The sequence below is a fragment of the Homalodisca vitripennis genome, chromosome X, assembly GCF_021130785.1.
Source record: "Homalodisca vitripennis isolate AUS2020 chromosome X, UT_GWSS_2.1, whole genome shotgun sequence".
Taxonomy (NCBI): domain Eukaryota; kingdom Metazoa; phylum Arthropoda; class Insecta; order Hemiptera; family Cicadellidae; genus Homalodisca; species Homalodisca vitripennis.
The window spans coordinates 62105330-62122512 of NC_060215.1; the positions used below are offsets into that span (position 1 = coordinate 62105330).

At 31.3% G+C, this 17183-nt stretch overlaps 1 protein-coding gene across 2 annotated transcripts in view; it reads left to right on the top strand.

The window, feature by feature from the left end:
- The first annotated feature begins 15271 nt into the window (after positions 1–15271).
- Positions 15272–17183, top strand: part of LOC124369065 — a 92288-nt gene continuing 90376 nt past the window's right edge. For both annotated transcript variants that reach the window (XM_046826777.1, XM_046826778.1), the window contains exon 1: positions 15272–15559. The gene's annotated coding sequence lies outside the window, so the exon portion shown is untranslated. The remainder of the gene's footprint in view (positions 15560–17183) is intronic.

Here is a 17183-nt window from a genome sequence, read left to right on the forward strand (position 1 = left end):
AGCTGTTCAATTAGCTTGATAAAAATTTTTTTTTTCACAAACACCAAAATACATAGGTTCATAACAATATGAATTTCAAAACTAGGAGAATGAGCCAATAACTATAAAAATTTTTTAAGAATTATATATTATTTATTATTATTCAAGGCAAGTATTATTATTATTCGATATTATTCAAGGCAAGTATAAACTTGTGAATAGTTTTGTCCATTACTATGTTGGATTTATAAGGATTATGGCGATATGAAATGAGTTTAATTTTAAAACTGGTTACCAATACAATATTTTTTAAATCAAAGTAGTTTTGCGATATAATTTGAAATCTTGTTCAGTTCTATATAACAATTGAAAACACACTTTAATTACCAAAGCTACTTAAAAAGTTCAAGATACGTTAAGATATGATATAGTTCAGTTTTAAAAATAAACGGTTAAACGTTATAACATCATTACAATTTACTTGTATGTTTTGGTTACAACTTTTTAAAACACTTAGTAAGATGTGAACGTTGAGTTTAGCTCCAGTTCACCTTCCTCTTAGTGCTGCGTCTGGAATAATCTGACGCTGTCACAGACTTGACTCCTGGAATCTGTTCACGAATCCTGGAATCATGTTCGTCTGAGGAGATTCAAAAACATTGTAATAATTATTATTCTGCTTTTAAATTCTTGTTAATAATATACTCGACGAACGTATAAAAACGAGTTTCGAGTTATGACCTCTCATAGTTGTGTGCTTGTAATTGTTCTCTCAATACAATACATAATGCGTGTTTATGTATTTCATTCCGGTCTAAAAATATATTACCTGTGCTTTTAAAAAAAGTATTTTTCGTCATAAAATGCTTTTTATAATACAATATGTTTGTTTTGGATCTCCTGAAAAGATCACTTTGAGTATGCACCTCTGTCAAAGGATAGATGTAATGCCACAATCACACGGAATATCAATCGGACAGTGCAGTTTTTTCACCTAATTATTTATATTGACTACTTATTTTATCACCACTGTAGAATAAAAGAAAATGAGCCCCAAATTTAAAATTCTTTTAAATCGTAGCTATGGCAGTCAATTAGTTCTCTCCCCAAGTCTCTTAGTTTCAGTTATTTTAGTATGGAACGTGATATTTTAGCGAATTTTGATCGTTTGATTAGCTAATTATTGTAGTATCAAAAATATACCAATTAATCCAATACCGATTATTATAATACCGATTAATCCAAATATTTATATATTCCAGAGTGCACACATTAAACATATACAAAAGGATATTTTCACTCTATCTGACCTGTCTGAGACGTAACACTTATGTTTTTGTGAACGAGAATTTTACAAGTGAGATCAGCTGTAGGTTTGCACTCTCCTCCATACCAACTAATTGGAGAAACGCCATACTCTGGACAGTGTCTGCGCACGTTCATTAGGCCTAACACGTTACTTGCTTTCCACACTCTTTAACAACCAATAGCATTTCCAATCTGTACTCTTTAGTTTTGTTTTCAGTCCAATCTGTCCTGCTTGATACAGATACAACATTCATTCATACAGCACACACATTGCGCAGCTATTTCCACAGTTTCCTTTGTACTTTGTGGTACTTTCTTGATTCTAATGTTTATCCTAGTGGTTCATTTATTATTTATTGATTTGTGTGTAGTGTAAACATATTTAGTTTGTCTTGTTATTGATGTTATTGATTTAGTTCAAGTAAATTAAATGTTGATAGTTATTAACATATAAAAGAGCTTAAACATTTGAAGTAACTCAAAATATTAGCATTAAATCAGCCTTATCTATATAAAAGACCACCCAAGGCAGGATGAGTAATCAAACTAATATAAAAGTAATGCGCATTTTATACGATAAATGTAGATTTAAAAACAAATAAAACACATATTTAAAATCTGTTTAGCGGTAAATATCTGCATATTTTTCTAATCAAACCTCAAGGCTGAATAAAAACTAATTTTATACAAAATCTAATCAAACCTCAAGGTTAAATAAAAATTAATTTTATACAAACACTCCTTTATCTTGTGCTTAAATTTATCAATAGTGTCTGAGTAGCGTATAAATATCCTAGCTGGAGCTGATAGAAAACTGTTCACCTTCGATGAAAATCTATAACAGTAAGTATTTTTGAGGCTTCAAGTATTTCAGGTATTTGACAAATTGCTATGAGGATTTGACTCACTGAGGTGCGCTGTAGTGTAAAGTACACATGTTAAAATATATTGTATATTAGCTGTGAATATAATTTTCACAAGAAGATTCCCACCAAATTTTGATTTCACGACTTTTATAGATATGATACAGCGCTTTGGTAAGTGTTGGCCATTCCTTGATGTTCTGAAACTGTAAATTTCGGTTCAATGATATGAAGTATTAGTTTTCAAAAACAATCTCTACCAAGACAGATAAAACAATAGGAATGAATTTTTTTTTTAGTTGATTGTCAGTTTCAAATATCAGTTGCTTAAAGTGGAAGAGCAGTGAAGAACATGATCCACTATACTTGAGATAACTCTCTTAGTTTTGCTCCCGTTTCATATTGAATTCGTATTGAATGAAAACCAATGTTGGCCGCTATAAAAATATCATCAAATATGTAGTAAATTAAGATATAATCGCTTTCCACATTATAGATATTATTTCGAAAAACAATGGTTCATTCCTCCAACTCAGTTAGTTTAATTATCCTAGAAAAAGCAAGGGACCAAATACTAAACCTTGCGACACACCATATTCTCTCTTTAATGGCAGAAAGTGTGTTCTCACAAGTAGTACTGTCTATAGGGTGTCCAAACTAATGTATTAATAACACGTTTCGGGAACTGTTTCTTCAGCTCCACAACCCACCAGTTCATTCAAATCATGCGATAAGACGCCAAATACCAAGTTATTTTTCGTCGTATTTTCAAGGATAAGTCCCATAATACAAATTACATGTCTCTCTTCCAAACTCTTCACTGTCTCTTTTTAGGCATATCTATCCTTCCTGAAGACGTGCTGAGTATTTGTAGAATACTTATTAATGTGGTCAAAAGTTTGGTTTAACATATATTAGCTACAATTGGTACAATTTAATTGTGTTCATATACGGAAGACATATTTGCATCACTCTTCTTCTTAATTATTGGTACTAGTTATGATGTATTTAGGCATACAGGAAAATAACAGTACTAAAACTCAATAAACATTAAATTATTTCTAATCTTCACAATTACGTCAGAGAATGGAAGCATAATATCCTTAAATACTGTAGTACAACGCAAAAATGCATCGTATGCTGTTTGGATATCAAGTGTCTGCAAAGTGGGACTTACAATATCCTTAAGAATATTTACAAAATACTAGTTATAATCATAGAATTTAATATGCTATTAACGAACTGATTTGTCGTTATGGCTTTGTTCAGCATATCCTATGCTGAATTGTAAGCATTATAAGTATATTCAATGAAACTTATAATCGCTAATTTAATTAATGATGATAGTAACCTATACAGGTAGCCTACTATGAGGAAACATACACTCATTATACTAAATGAAATTATACAGTTCCCAACAAACACAACTTATCAATCAATGAATCATTTCTTTATTCCTAGATATACAACATTTTTTGTAGAACTATCAACATTAGGAACTAGAATAACTTTTCTTATGTAAATTATATAGTTAAATGTTGTAGTATGATTATATGATACTATCAGGTCAGTTTCCTGTCATTATACAATGACATGGTTAAAAATGTTTACAAAGCAGTGTAGTATAAATTTAACAAATTTATAAAATATTGAAGTTGTAAATATAGGTAACATAAATCTCTTGCTTTTAGTTTTAAATTATTTAGTGGTACAATAAATATAATATGACTGTTAGATAACAATGTATTTACGTCAACTGAGGAGAGTTTCAATTGCGAAAAAACAAAGGATAAGGATTTTGAACGGAGCATTAAGTGTATTCTATAAAACAATACTATTGCTAAATGTATTAAAAATAGGTAACAATGTCTGCATCAATAACTGAAATAAATATTGTTGTTGTTATGTGTTTGTGCTATCGTTATATAAGTATCTTCTTACAAACATCAGTTAGGGAACAGTGAGTTTATTCTACAATCTTGTAAAACATGTTTTCTAATCTAGGCCATGTTCACCATTCTTTCTTAAATTTTTGAGCCACCTACATTTCATACCTGAATTAATATTACAGATAATTTGTTTTAAGAATGTATATATTGTATTTGTTGTAGTTTATATTTGTACTGATCTTACAAAGTAAATGGTTAGTTAGTTATTTGTACTGAGTTCATTTACAAACAGTAACTTTATTTTATTCATGAGTTTATGATTACATTAGGTTAAATACTGGTTTCACTGTTATGAAGTTATTGGTCATTAAAATTGAGCTGCGGTACAATTTTATTCAATCTTAAACTACATGTTCTTTGTAATACGTTTTTCATCAATTTTACTCATTATAATAATTGGAATCAATCAAACTTTAAATACATAAAACTAATCACAATCTTTTAAAAGAAATGGACAATAATTTAAGTGTCAAATCTTTGAAAGTTGAATGACCAGCTTGTTTTTATTAAGTGTTTCCTTTTTTAAATAAAACAAAACCATTTATGGTAAAACTTTTTAAATATCCAAATACATCAAATAGTCTAGCTCAAATACTTCTCATAAACACAAGCCTTATAATACACAACTATAAATAAGAGGTAAATTATGAAGCCATTACACCAACAGAAACCTAATAATTAGAAATTCCAACATCGTCATTATAAGCAATAGTCTACTAATACAAATTGTTCTTACGCAATGACTGCTTGAACACGGACACATGTATTAAATGGAAGGGAATTAAAATAGTAGATTTGGTGTCTATTAATTATTCATATTAGTTTAGTAAGGGACGTTCCTCTAGAATATTATCTGCGGATTAACTAATGGCAAAAACTGCTCACACCAAACGACCATGAATAGCAAATAGCAAATTCGAATTATAACTAAATACTTACTGAAAGAGATGAAGATGTATTATTTTGATAAGGTATCACAAAAAAAAAAATAGATATATTTCATAACACGTAAGTAGGCACATTGCCTCTCATTCTAATACAAGTCACGTTAATGTATAAAAGACTATGACAAGAAGACATTAAATAATTATATACACACGCTTAACTCACTACCATCCTCGTTAATATTTTTGTTAAGCTACATTATAGGTTTACGATAGTGTGATTAATTCACTTAAATGTTTAAACAAAGAAAAGACAGGAACGTTTTGTACTACAAATGTATACTTTAAACATTTAAAAGTTAATTATTAAGAAATAAAACTGTTGTTTCCAAAATAGAGTGGTTTTTTCGAAAAAAATATTATTGTTTAAATGTAGAACATTATTGCTTACTGCGTTGGGACGGATCTTATTATTGCTTAAAATGTTATGATTCTTTGACTGAATAATACAGATGTACATGTTTTCTTAGCCTGCATTATGACGCAAAATAAGAGTAATTTTAAAATGAAAATGTATCAATAACTGACTAAATGTTACGAAAATTTATATAGTGTTACTAAGAGTGTATGTAGAGTGTAAGAGGGTACGTGAGCGCTGTAGTTAGAAACTTGTGGTTTTTTGCAAACTCATAGTTAAAGAGGTGAGAAAGACCTATGTAGTCTCTATAGTATTAAAAGAATGCCTGTACGGCGATTTAGGTGTGTACATCTATTATTTTCTATACATTCTAGACATGTCTTTTGTGGACATTAAATATATCATTAATCTTACTATAGTATTTTTATTTAGCTTATTTAACAACAACCAACACCTACTAACAAATGTAATATCAGCTGATTGATTATAACATCCACTAATCGACTTGTTAAGCCTATCAGGTTAATTATTTATGATGTTTTTCTATGTTTATAAAGGAAGAAGAAGTTCGTTTGTAGATCTTGGTGGGCGAAAGGTCGGCGGGAATTGGCCTTGCCAGATCCAAGGTCTGTGGCGTACAGTTAGCTGAAGACATTTACAGGATTGCCTTGGCAGACCTCTCCCTTCCCCCGGCCAGCCCTGCCTACGTGCGCGTGCTCATTAGCCACGCGTTCACGCTACTGCACGAGAAAGTTACTCATATACTGTTTTTATCTTGGAGGTAGAAAATGTTACCGTATGTTCCTTTGTGTTTTGGTAAATATGCAAAAACTTTTAGCTGCAAAAACTTTTAGTGTTTTGTAGAACGTATTCGTCTTCTAAAATAATATTAGTTTATTTTTATGAACTTTGACTTATACATAAATAGAAAGCGGAGAAAATATGTTTTATGTACACCGGGTACTAAATTCTAAATCGTTTTCAGTTTGTTTGAAACAGTTAGAAAATGGGGTGGGTAGAATTATCAAAATGTACAACGATGAGTACTATTACTTTAAGATATGCAAGCATGAGATGGACTTTGTACAATTTGCGAATTACAGGAGCAAAATGTATCATAAAATACTACAAATTTAGTTTTATTATAACCCTATAAAGGGTTGACTCAAGCGTACTCGGGTTTATTTTGCTATGTTTAAATATTACGACTACTTTTGAATATAAAACCCCTTTTGAATGTAAAATCATAAATGTAAGAAAAATAAACAAAATTACTAAATTTTTACAACTATGATTAGGAAGTTAAACATTTTTAAACGAGGCCTCTGTTAAGAAAAATATATAAAAATCCCAATTCAAGTCCTGAATATTTACAAAAAATTATGAGATAACTCATTAATTATTGGCGCTGATCAATATTGTAGTCGCCTTTAGATATTACCCTGAGTGTGTAAAAGTTCACTACAATTGATACTCAAGCGCGAAGAAAAATATCAATATTGTTGTCCTTAATGACGAGACAAAGCTAACAAACAAATGTATTAAGAACTCATTTAACAGGTATATTTTACCTCTCTGGTTGATGATAGGCTACATAAAAATATTGCAGACTAAATGTTTACGAAGCACTTTATAACGACAATAGAGAACATGTACAACTCAAAGCACTTATGTTCTCTCGAATGTAAAGTCCTTTCGGTTTGAATTTCGAACGTAAATGACTTGTATAGAAAGAAGGGATTTAATTCACGGATTACGAAAACTTGCAAAAGGCTCTAGTACTCTAGAGTGATAGTAACGTCAGCTATTTTAATACGTCAACTTCAATAAATTAATTATGTGACCTTTTATATGAAGACAGCGAGTGTATGCTGTGTGTGTGTGTGTGTGTGTGTGTGTGTGTGTGTGTGTGTGTGTGTGTGTGTGTGTGTGTGTTTTATGGGTTAGTAGTATACTTAGTAGTGTTATGTACGATATTCTTTATTAGTATTAGAAATATAAAATTATGCAGTGAAAAGGTGAGAGGGATTGAGATAAAGGATTGAGGTTGAGCGGAGGAGGTATAATCGGTGTTCAGTTGGGATACATTTTTGACATAATTTTATCAATGTATACCCCCTAAGACACCTTTTCGTACAAATGTATACAAAATATGTGTTGCTAATTATATAAGGAAGCATATAATTTTAACATAAACTTTAGTGACACCGTATAATCATGTCTAAAGAAAATCGGTTGAATATAAGTGTGTACATTTATTAAATTTATATATGGAAGATGACTGGAGTTAATCCATGATTTGATTTTATTTACATTAATATAGAATTAATTTAAGTAATATTTTATAAATAAAAGGTGTGATTTTCTTATATTATATTTAATTAAAAACTACAATTTATATAAGTAATTGAAAACGTTTTAATATCTGAAAGTATAACTCAATTACATACTTTTAAAAATAAAATTTTCATATTCATTTCTTCATTTTCATCTAAAATGTGACCAGGTTACGGAATTGTCAAAATGTGTTACTTTTAATATCTATAAACTCACGTCGTAGAGGGATCAAAAGAAAATTATTTCTTTATTCATAGAAAGTCATCTTCAAGAGCTATCTATGGTTGGAAAATATCAACGGAACCAAAAACAGATTGAAACATCTTAAGTAGCTTAGAATGATATGTTGATCAGGAACAAAAATTGACCAATAATAAGGTTAAGTTAACTGGAAGTAATGTTAACTAAATTGTTGTAGATTGAATTGACAGGAAACCGATTAGTCTATTTAAATGTACCTAATAGCAAATTTATAGCGTTGGTTTTGTTAAAGCAGCTAATAATAATCTTTTGACAAATACACTTAATTCTGGATAAAAAATTAAAAATGAATTTTCACCTCATGCTGACCTTAGAGGTTGAGTGGTAGAGGGGCTAACAGCCCTAACTCCGCCTGTTTAACAAAGGCATTTTTCATTTCATTTTTTTACTTTTCTTAGACGTTCTACAGCATCGTCCATTAGATACCATATTCACCTAATTCGAGATAATCTATAACTTTTTCTCTATCACTTTTTGCTCTAGCTTTTACCAGTCACTCTAGAAAATTTATAAATTAAAGATACGACTTTTAACCAGTTTAACAGTTTAGTTAAAGATCATGGGCACGATTGGGTTTAGTATGAACTTTACACATACTCTTGTTAAATTGCCCAGTACAGCAATCGTTCTCAAATATTAACTTTAACACTGAATACTGGTAGTAAAACCTTTATTATGACATAGTTGTTATTTTGTTGTTATTAAAAATAGTAGTGCGATGAAGTCGTAATGATTATTTTTAATGATAAATAATTACAATTGTTTGCCAAAAAATTAAACGGTATCCTATTTTTAAATCTTCTAGGTGTAGAGTCTGTAAACCACAAATTCAGGGCTGATTCTACATACAATAGAATTTCACACTCCAGACAAAACGTTAGGTGACGAAAACGGATGTGGGCAGATACTCATCAAGAGGAAGGCATTACACAACGTATATATAATGATGTCTGGACCCGCAGTAGTATACCGCGATGTGTTCACATTCACCTGCGGTTCAGTGCATTATCTCGGGGACTGTGTCACTCGTTCTTCATTTCGAAGGAGAGAATTTATCCAGGAAGGACAGATTATATATCACACTGGTGTTAAAAATGGCAGATAGGGAAATCCAGCTCATATTTAAACAGTGCTTTACATTATAAGATATACGGTTCTTCTGGACAAAGCTTTATATAGTTTAGTTGTAAAAACAGCAGTTATAAAGGCCACATTGTGTTCTCCATATCCCTGGTTGAAGGAAAAAACGGGAAGAAAACGATAGGGAAGTTACCATAGCCGCAAAAAATATGAAAGTACCTTCATTAAACTGATATAATATTTTAACTGGATGCATAACGTGAAATAGTCGAGTTACATTAATTGTTTAAATATATGTTTAGTCAAGACTTTTTTGTAGTAGGAAAGTAATATAGTAAATAATATGATATATTATTACTGTCGTTATTTAAAAATAACTGTATTGTGGTAACTCTTGAGAACATTAGGCGTGGTTATCTGCCTGTAGCTACTGCATTTTACAAATTAAAATTCACTCTGGTATTATTGTCAATTGTAGTATTATAGGCTACTGTAGTATACTGGCCGATTATAGTATTATAACATACTGTTCTATCATCATTCACTGTAGTCCTATAGTCTACTATAGTATCATTGTCATCTGTAGTATTATAGGCCACTGTAGTATACTGGCCGATTATAGTATTATAACATACTGTACTATCATCATTCACTGTAGTCCTATAGTCTACTATAGTATCATTGTCATCTGTAGTATTATAGGCCACTGTAGTATACTGGCCGATTATAGTATTATAATATACTGTACTATCATCATTCACTGTAGTCCTATAGTCTACTATAGTATCATTGTCATCTGTAGTATTATAGGCCACTGTAGTATACTGGCCGATTATAGTATTATAACATACTGTACTATCATCATTCACTGTAGTCCTATAGTCTACTATAGTGTCATTGTCATCTGTAGTATCACTGGGAGTGCCGATGGCCGAGCGGTCTAAGTCGTTGGAGTCTAAGTTGGAGTCACTGTGAACTGTAGTATCATACAAAACTGTAGGTTAGACTCAGAGTTGTAACGATCACAGTCCACTACCTAAAGACCGATCAGACTCTAAGCAGCTTACTGATCCTATATCATCGCTGTTTATTGTGTTGTTCTGTTCGGTCTCGTCAGCGTTTATACAGAAAAAAACTTAGTTGAAAGCTTATTTTAAAAAAGTTAGTTTCAACATTATATGAATAATATGTGTAGGTATATAACATTAATCTGTTCTCAATATCGATCAAATTAATTATTATAGTGATATGAGATTGATTTGAGCCAGTCCAATACAGCCAGAAGTAAGTACAAAAATGTAAAGTAACAGATGTGATGTGTAACATAGACAAAACGATGACGTATCTTACAAACGAGACCCAAAATGATTTTTCTGTAGGGATTTTAGATTATCAAGGAGGGCACATTCAAAGACAGCTACTGAAATATAGAACAAAGAGAACTTCAGTTACATGAAAATCCTATTTACATCAGGTTTGTTAATATATATATATATATACATATATATGTATATATATATATATATATATATATATATATGTATATATATATATATATACATATATATATATATGTATATATATATATATAAAAAAAAGGATAACTGTATCTAATATATGCACTATGCACTCTGATTGAAGTTACTAATTGCAGTTTATTTTCGATGTCAGTTTGTTTGTTTATTTATAAGGTCAAAATAATCTTACTTATTATTTTGCATTATAACAAATTATTATTATTAAGCTAATAATGACCACAAGATATAAATATGAATCAAATTCTTTTCAGCGATAAAAATCATAATCTATAATAAAACTAAATAATGTACATGACTGCTGAAAATGCTCAAAGTGTAAAATAAAACTATTCATAATTAATTAAACTACCGAAAGGGACATCGCAGGTATATTCAGTTAGACAGGTGATACAAATGAAACCGCTCTAGGTTTTACCGTTGGACTACTCGACCAGTTTACCAAACGATTCTGGAAAATCTAGTTTTTTTCCAGTTGTTGGCTTTCATTGTTAGTAATTGGAAGCTGACTCGGAGCGATTGTTATAATTAGAATTGTGTTTCTTAACGAGACATTGCTCCAACACTTTCCATTACTGCAGTATCTGTTTGTGACGGTACAGTTCCGCTGCGGGCAGCGACAAGCAAGCGACACAGCCTGGAGGCAGCGAGCGGAGCAGCTGGCGTGGGCAGCGAGATGCGGTTAGATAGTCAACAACACCCCACGTCACGCGGCAACAATCTGGCCAGCTGAAAAACCCAAGCATTCCTTTAAGTACAAAAATAGCAAATCGTTTATTGGAATTACCTTAAAAACTAAACCACATCGTAAAACTTGAATATTATATTTTGGAAAGCAAAAGGAAAGATGAATGAGGCCAAAACACAATTCTCTTTAACGCACTGCAGTAAAAAAGCCAAATAAACTATATCATAAAAGTTTGCGTTATTTGTATAATTATTAAGCGTTAGTAATAAAGTGATTACGCAACTAGATCTATTAGGTGGACAGGAGGGCTGGGCGCTCTGCAACTGTGTGTTTTTATCTTCAAGGCTTCACGTTACTAAACACTTTTTGTCATTGTTATCAGCTTCACTATGAATTGATTACTTAATAATAGAATAAGTAATAAATGTGTTCACTAAAAGACGTAATCTACTAAAGGACTTATTTATTACTGTAACTAAAGATTATAATTCAATATTAACACTATGCGGCTTAAATACACGTTTCAAAGATTATACATCTTACTGTTGAATTCATCTTATAGATGAATTACTGTTCTACGCAATAAGCTGCAAGGACTAGGCGTTTTATTACACTCTGTTCTATTTCTACAGTCCCGATAAATTAACGGTGTCGATAAAAACAATAACACTGATCATCTTTACACAGCAACATTATATTTGTTTGTTTGAAAACTATTCGCTCTTACAGTTAACCCTCTATTTACACAGAAAAATGAATTATCGAATAATTGACTGTATTTATTGTCATTTATAATTATCTTTAGTGTTGCTTAGGCCATACGCAATTAGGCGGAACACGCTTTGTTATAGATAGTGACAGGAAATTCCAACGAGGTTCTTTAGAGGAACTCGAAATTGGTTTACTATTTTAATATATGCTATTGAAAGATAATGGTTTGTAATATTTATAGTTAACCATTTACAAATAAAATTGTTCTGTTCTCGTAATTTATTTCAAAATCCCTGATGTCTGTTTGACTTTGTTTACTTATTATTTTCAAATAGTTTTTTACAACTTTACAACACACTTCGAATATGAATCTGGAAATAACCTTTCAGGAAATAATATCAGAAGTCCACTCTTCCTCTTAACCTATACAAAAAAAGAACACAGAATACAATCATCCCTGTTACAAAATTGTAACTGGCATGTAGCACTACAATAAAGTTAAATTATATATATATATATATATATATATATATATATATATATATATAAACTATATATATATATATATATATATATATATATATATATAAATATTAATATAACAATATAAATACATATATATCTATTATATAAATAGCATAAATATATTTATTATATAAACATATTTATTTAACTATATATATATATATATATATATATATAATATATATATATATATATATATATATATATTCTCTTCGGTTGTATAATGCAGAATTGCTCTATTATAACAAATTAGACTTCTTAGTTTAAATTTCCTTTAATATTTCGGCTTTGCCGTTTTCAAAAAGGTATAATAAAAGGTATAATAAAAAGTATAAAACAAAAATAACACAGCAACAAAATTTACACAAGTAAATAAATAAACATTTGCATAAATAAATAAATAAACAGGAATTTTTGAACATGTGATTAACACCAAAGAGAAATATATATATATATATATATATATTTATGTGCATTACCACATATGAACCCTTTACCTGAACGTGTTACGGAATTCTTGTACCAACACATTAGTAAGCTAAAAAGTGAACATCTCATATGCGATAGGACGACGTATTGGTTGCTCGTTGTGATTTCATTAACATGTAATACTCGTATGTTACTACTAATTAAATGCTACACGCTCAATTATTATTATTTACAAACACAACCAAGCAGGACATGTTTTATAGGGTCGGTTCTATATATCACAACACTGAGAGGCGCCTTCTGTCCTCCGCCGTTAAAGTTACTTAGGTGATTTTCCATATCACTTTTATAGCTTTGTGTTAGGATGATTTTAGCTATTACTATCTTATTACTAAGCCACTTATTGTCTTATCATTCAATGTACCCCTAAAAGTGTGTGCATATTTCATCTGACTGTAAGCTATTGATAGTGACAATATTTGTACATTGACTGCAGTCAGCAGCAGATTGGGAGCAGTACATGCATATTTAGCTATTAAGCATTTACACTGTATAAAACACACCAAAGATAATAACGTTGTCATTTGACAGTTAAGTTTTTTCTTCCAAAATACAAACAATAACACATACATTATAATTACGACCAAATTAACTCTTTCATTATCGAAAGACTTTTGAAATTCAGAATCCAAACAAATACATAAGGAATTTTTTTCAAATAACGACAGGGTTCCGTAAGATAAACAGGCGGTATTAAGATAAATCCGCTTTGCCTTAAACAATCGCGATAGTATAATATAAACTCCTCTTCATGTAATAAACACTCGAGATTAAGTAACTAGTTTTAAGACCATAAGTTGGACCGTTCTCTCTGCAGCTGGGTGCTCCGGCAATCTACCAGGCAAGGAAGAATGAGAGGTAATTTCAAACTCACTTATACTTCTTAAATAACAAAATAGAATTTTATCTAATACGTATCAATAAAAGCCGAGGAATATTTAAAAAAAAATTAAAAGATTCTTTCACATAAGTAGATCTCAGGAAATGAAAAAGTGGCATGAAGTATCCAGTCCTAGCTTTGTAGAATTAAAAAAATAAAATTACATAGTGGAACTGAATATGAAGGCTATTACGAAATAGGGAAGATGAGTCACATTAAAGATTAAGTGGTATCAATCCCTAGCGTATCTAATACTATTTGGACTTTGGGCATTGAAGATGACGCTCACTACAAGAGGTTCGAAAATGAATGTTGGGACTACATTATGAGGAATAAATGTCAACTAAGTGATATAAAATGAACAATATTCCAATTGTAGTGGTACAAGAAATTCACTCTAATATCACCGTAGCGGTGGATGTTGCCTGGAATACCAGTAACAACATCCAGAAATATTTTTAATTTGTGTGAGTACAATGATCGTCATATGATGTACTATTTTTAAGTATAGCAGATTCTGTTTATTCTGTTGGAAATATGTTTTACCAGAGTTCGTTTATATCTATAAAATTAATCTCAGTGTGTCCAGTTCTATATTGAAGACTTTAGTTTTGAATGTCCGCAGTCCTAACTGAGCAGCGAGTAGGATCTATCCTTGAACCTCCATTATATTTCCTTGAGTCATTGGCCTGTAAAATATCGTTCTCTCCTATTAGTCCTGAAATCCTTTATTAATGTGTAGCTTTACTGATGATACGACTTTCGATATCCAGTATCCAATAAGACTAATGTGAACCAATTTTATTCCTTTTTGTCGTAGGGAGATTTAGTTGCCTAATTTTACAATCACGATTATTCAAATAAAACTGTTTTATTTGGTATTACCAATATGTTGACTGGTTTTGGTATAAAACCTAAAAGCTCATACAAACTTAATGAAAACGTTATATTATGAACATTAAAAGATATCTTACCACAAAAAACCTCCAAATCACTTAGTTTATGATTTGTGCTTATAAATGAGTCTAGCCGAACCCTGTGATTCAACAGGGAAATAAATCTATATTTAGTATAGTTTTTATGTCACAAAATTCAAGGTCGTGGCCAGTACAGCCGGCTTCTCAAGGTTGAAATCCAAGCGGTTACTTAAAACTAACAAGATATGTAGTTAGCGTCGTATAATACTGTAAAATTATAAAAAGGACATAATGAGTATATACTATCATAAATGGTGGGTGTAGTTAGTTATATTCGGACGATGTAGAAGGTCCAGTAGTGGACAGCCACACATCATGTAGCAAGGCTTGTCTAGATACGCAGCAGCGAGTAGCGAGGCTCCAGTAACTTTCTTTCCCGCTGAGACGGAGCGGGAGCGGGAGCGGAGAGGAGCGGGTTGTAGACTCCAGTCAGCTTCTGCCAGCCGCAGCACTCACATCATGACCTGATAGCGGTCGTCAGGCCCACCATAGTTACCATAAAAGTGATCATATCGTACGTTATAGTGTCTAACAGCGTGTAGTGGTCTGTGCATGTGTTCAGTGACGTCACGGCTCGGTCTTAGACCTCCTCTCCTGACAACCGACAGACGACACAGGCCTCCCTCTGTCTGTCTCTGGTGCTGCACCAGGCTCAATTCACTTTCCTTCCACTAGGTATGATATTATATGCCACTTTTACACCACCTTGATTTTTTATATGGAAAAACACATATTATATGTTATATTGTTGTAGCTTATTAGCAAAACGTGCTAAATCTGTGCATTGTGTATTGAAAATACTTGTTAATTTGACTTGGAAAAGCAAATAGTAAAAGTAGTCGTTGAGTTGTGTTAAAATCTTTTTCAGATCCAAGAAAAAGTAAAACGGTCTTTTATTATATTTGATTAACATATGAATCGCCACAACATACATAACAATCTCAAGATTTATAACATAAGTATGTAGATATTTCTCGCTAGAAATAATTAAAAAAAAATCATACAATCCGCTAAATCCCTTGGGATCTTTAGATTGCGCATAAGACATTAAGGGTTAAGAAAATGTAAACCTTCAATAAGTAGTTACTTGTATACGACAGATGGACACTACGATAGATACAGTAGGTCAGGATATTAGAATTACTACGCCAGATTTACAGATAATTACTACTATAAGTAGATCCACATAAAAGAGATAGTTTCACATGCATGGTCTAAGACTGGTTCACAGATACATAATACGACAGGTACACAGACATATCACGATTGATAACTACTGCTAAGCCCAGTATAGACAATTCCTACGATAGGTCCACATATAGCTACTCAGATAAATTCACAGATGACTAATACAACAGATAATATAGCTTTAGACATATATATCACGATAAGTCCAAAGATAATTACTACTCAGATTGGTACCACTATATTCCTCATATAATCACTAAGATAAGTGCGATAGGTCCATAGATATATATTACAAGTATTACAACAAAATCAGCTGAACAATCAGGCAATACCTGGCCTTGAGAACGAGCTGGATGAAGTAACCTGGTAGGAACAGTCACTATTCTGGTACACATTGGTACAGCATTGCTCTCGATTTGAACAGAACTGTTGGTCAGAATCAGTGGACTAATAAATCTACTCGCTAAGCAATATCCGGTCCTGGACACGGTGTATGATGAACGCTATAGTAATTTCAACGTTCGGCGTTATTCTGTAGTGCCTGTGCTTCATGACGTTCTACACAACATATGGTACTTTGGGGTTATTGAATAATATAATCAAGTACATAAGTTTCTCTGATTCTAGATAAGTTGTTCTCCGACAAATGTGATCCAATTCTAAATGGATTTTGAAATATGAATGGACAAAATCACTAAACGCCATTAAACGTATTTATTAATCAGTTGTTTTAGTTTTAAACTTTCTGGTTCATCTTTTTTGTGTCAGGCTTCAGTAATCAACAATAGCATTTATTCGATTGACGAGTTCGTAATGAGTCGCTGGGTTATCTGAATGATGCTGAATCTGAGGTTGTGTCACTGTTGTGGGAGTGATTGTATGCGACCTAAGCTTGACTGTGTAGATTTGAGTTCTTTTATATTTCATATGATTTGTTTGATATATAACGTAACATTGTGAATTAATTCAATATATATTATTATTGTTCGAATTATTAATTTTAAAGCGTGGTAGAAAAATTCTAATGTAGGCGTTACGTAAATAAATGGTTTTATCCATATTATACCAAACATTAGGACATTTGAAATCAGTGATAAATATATTTATAGCA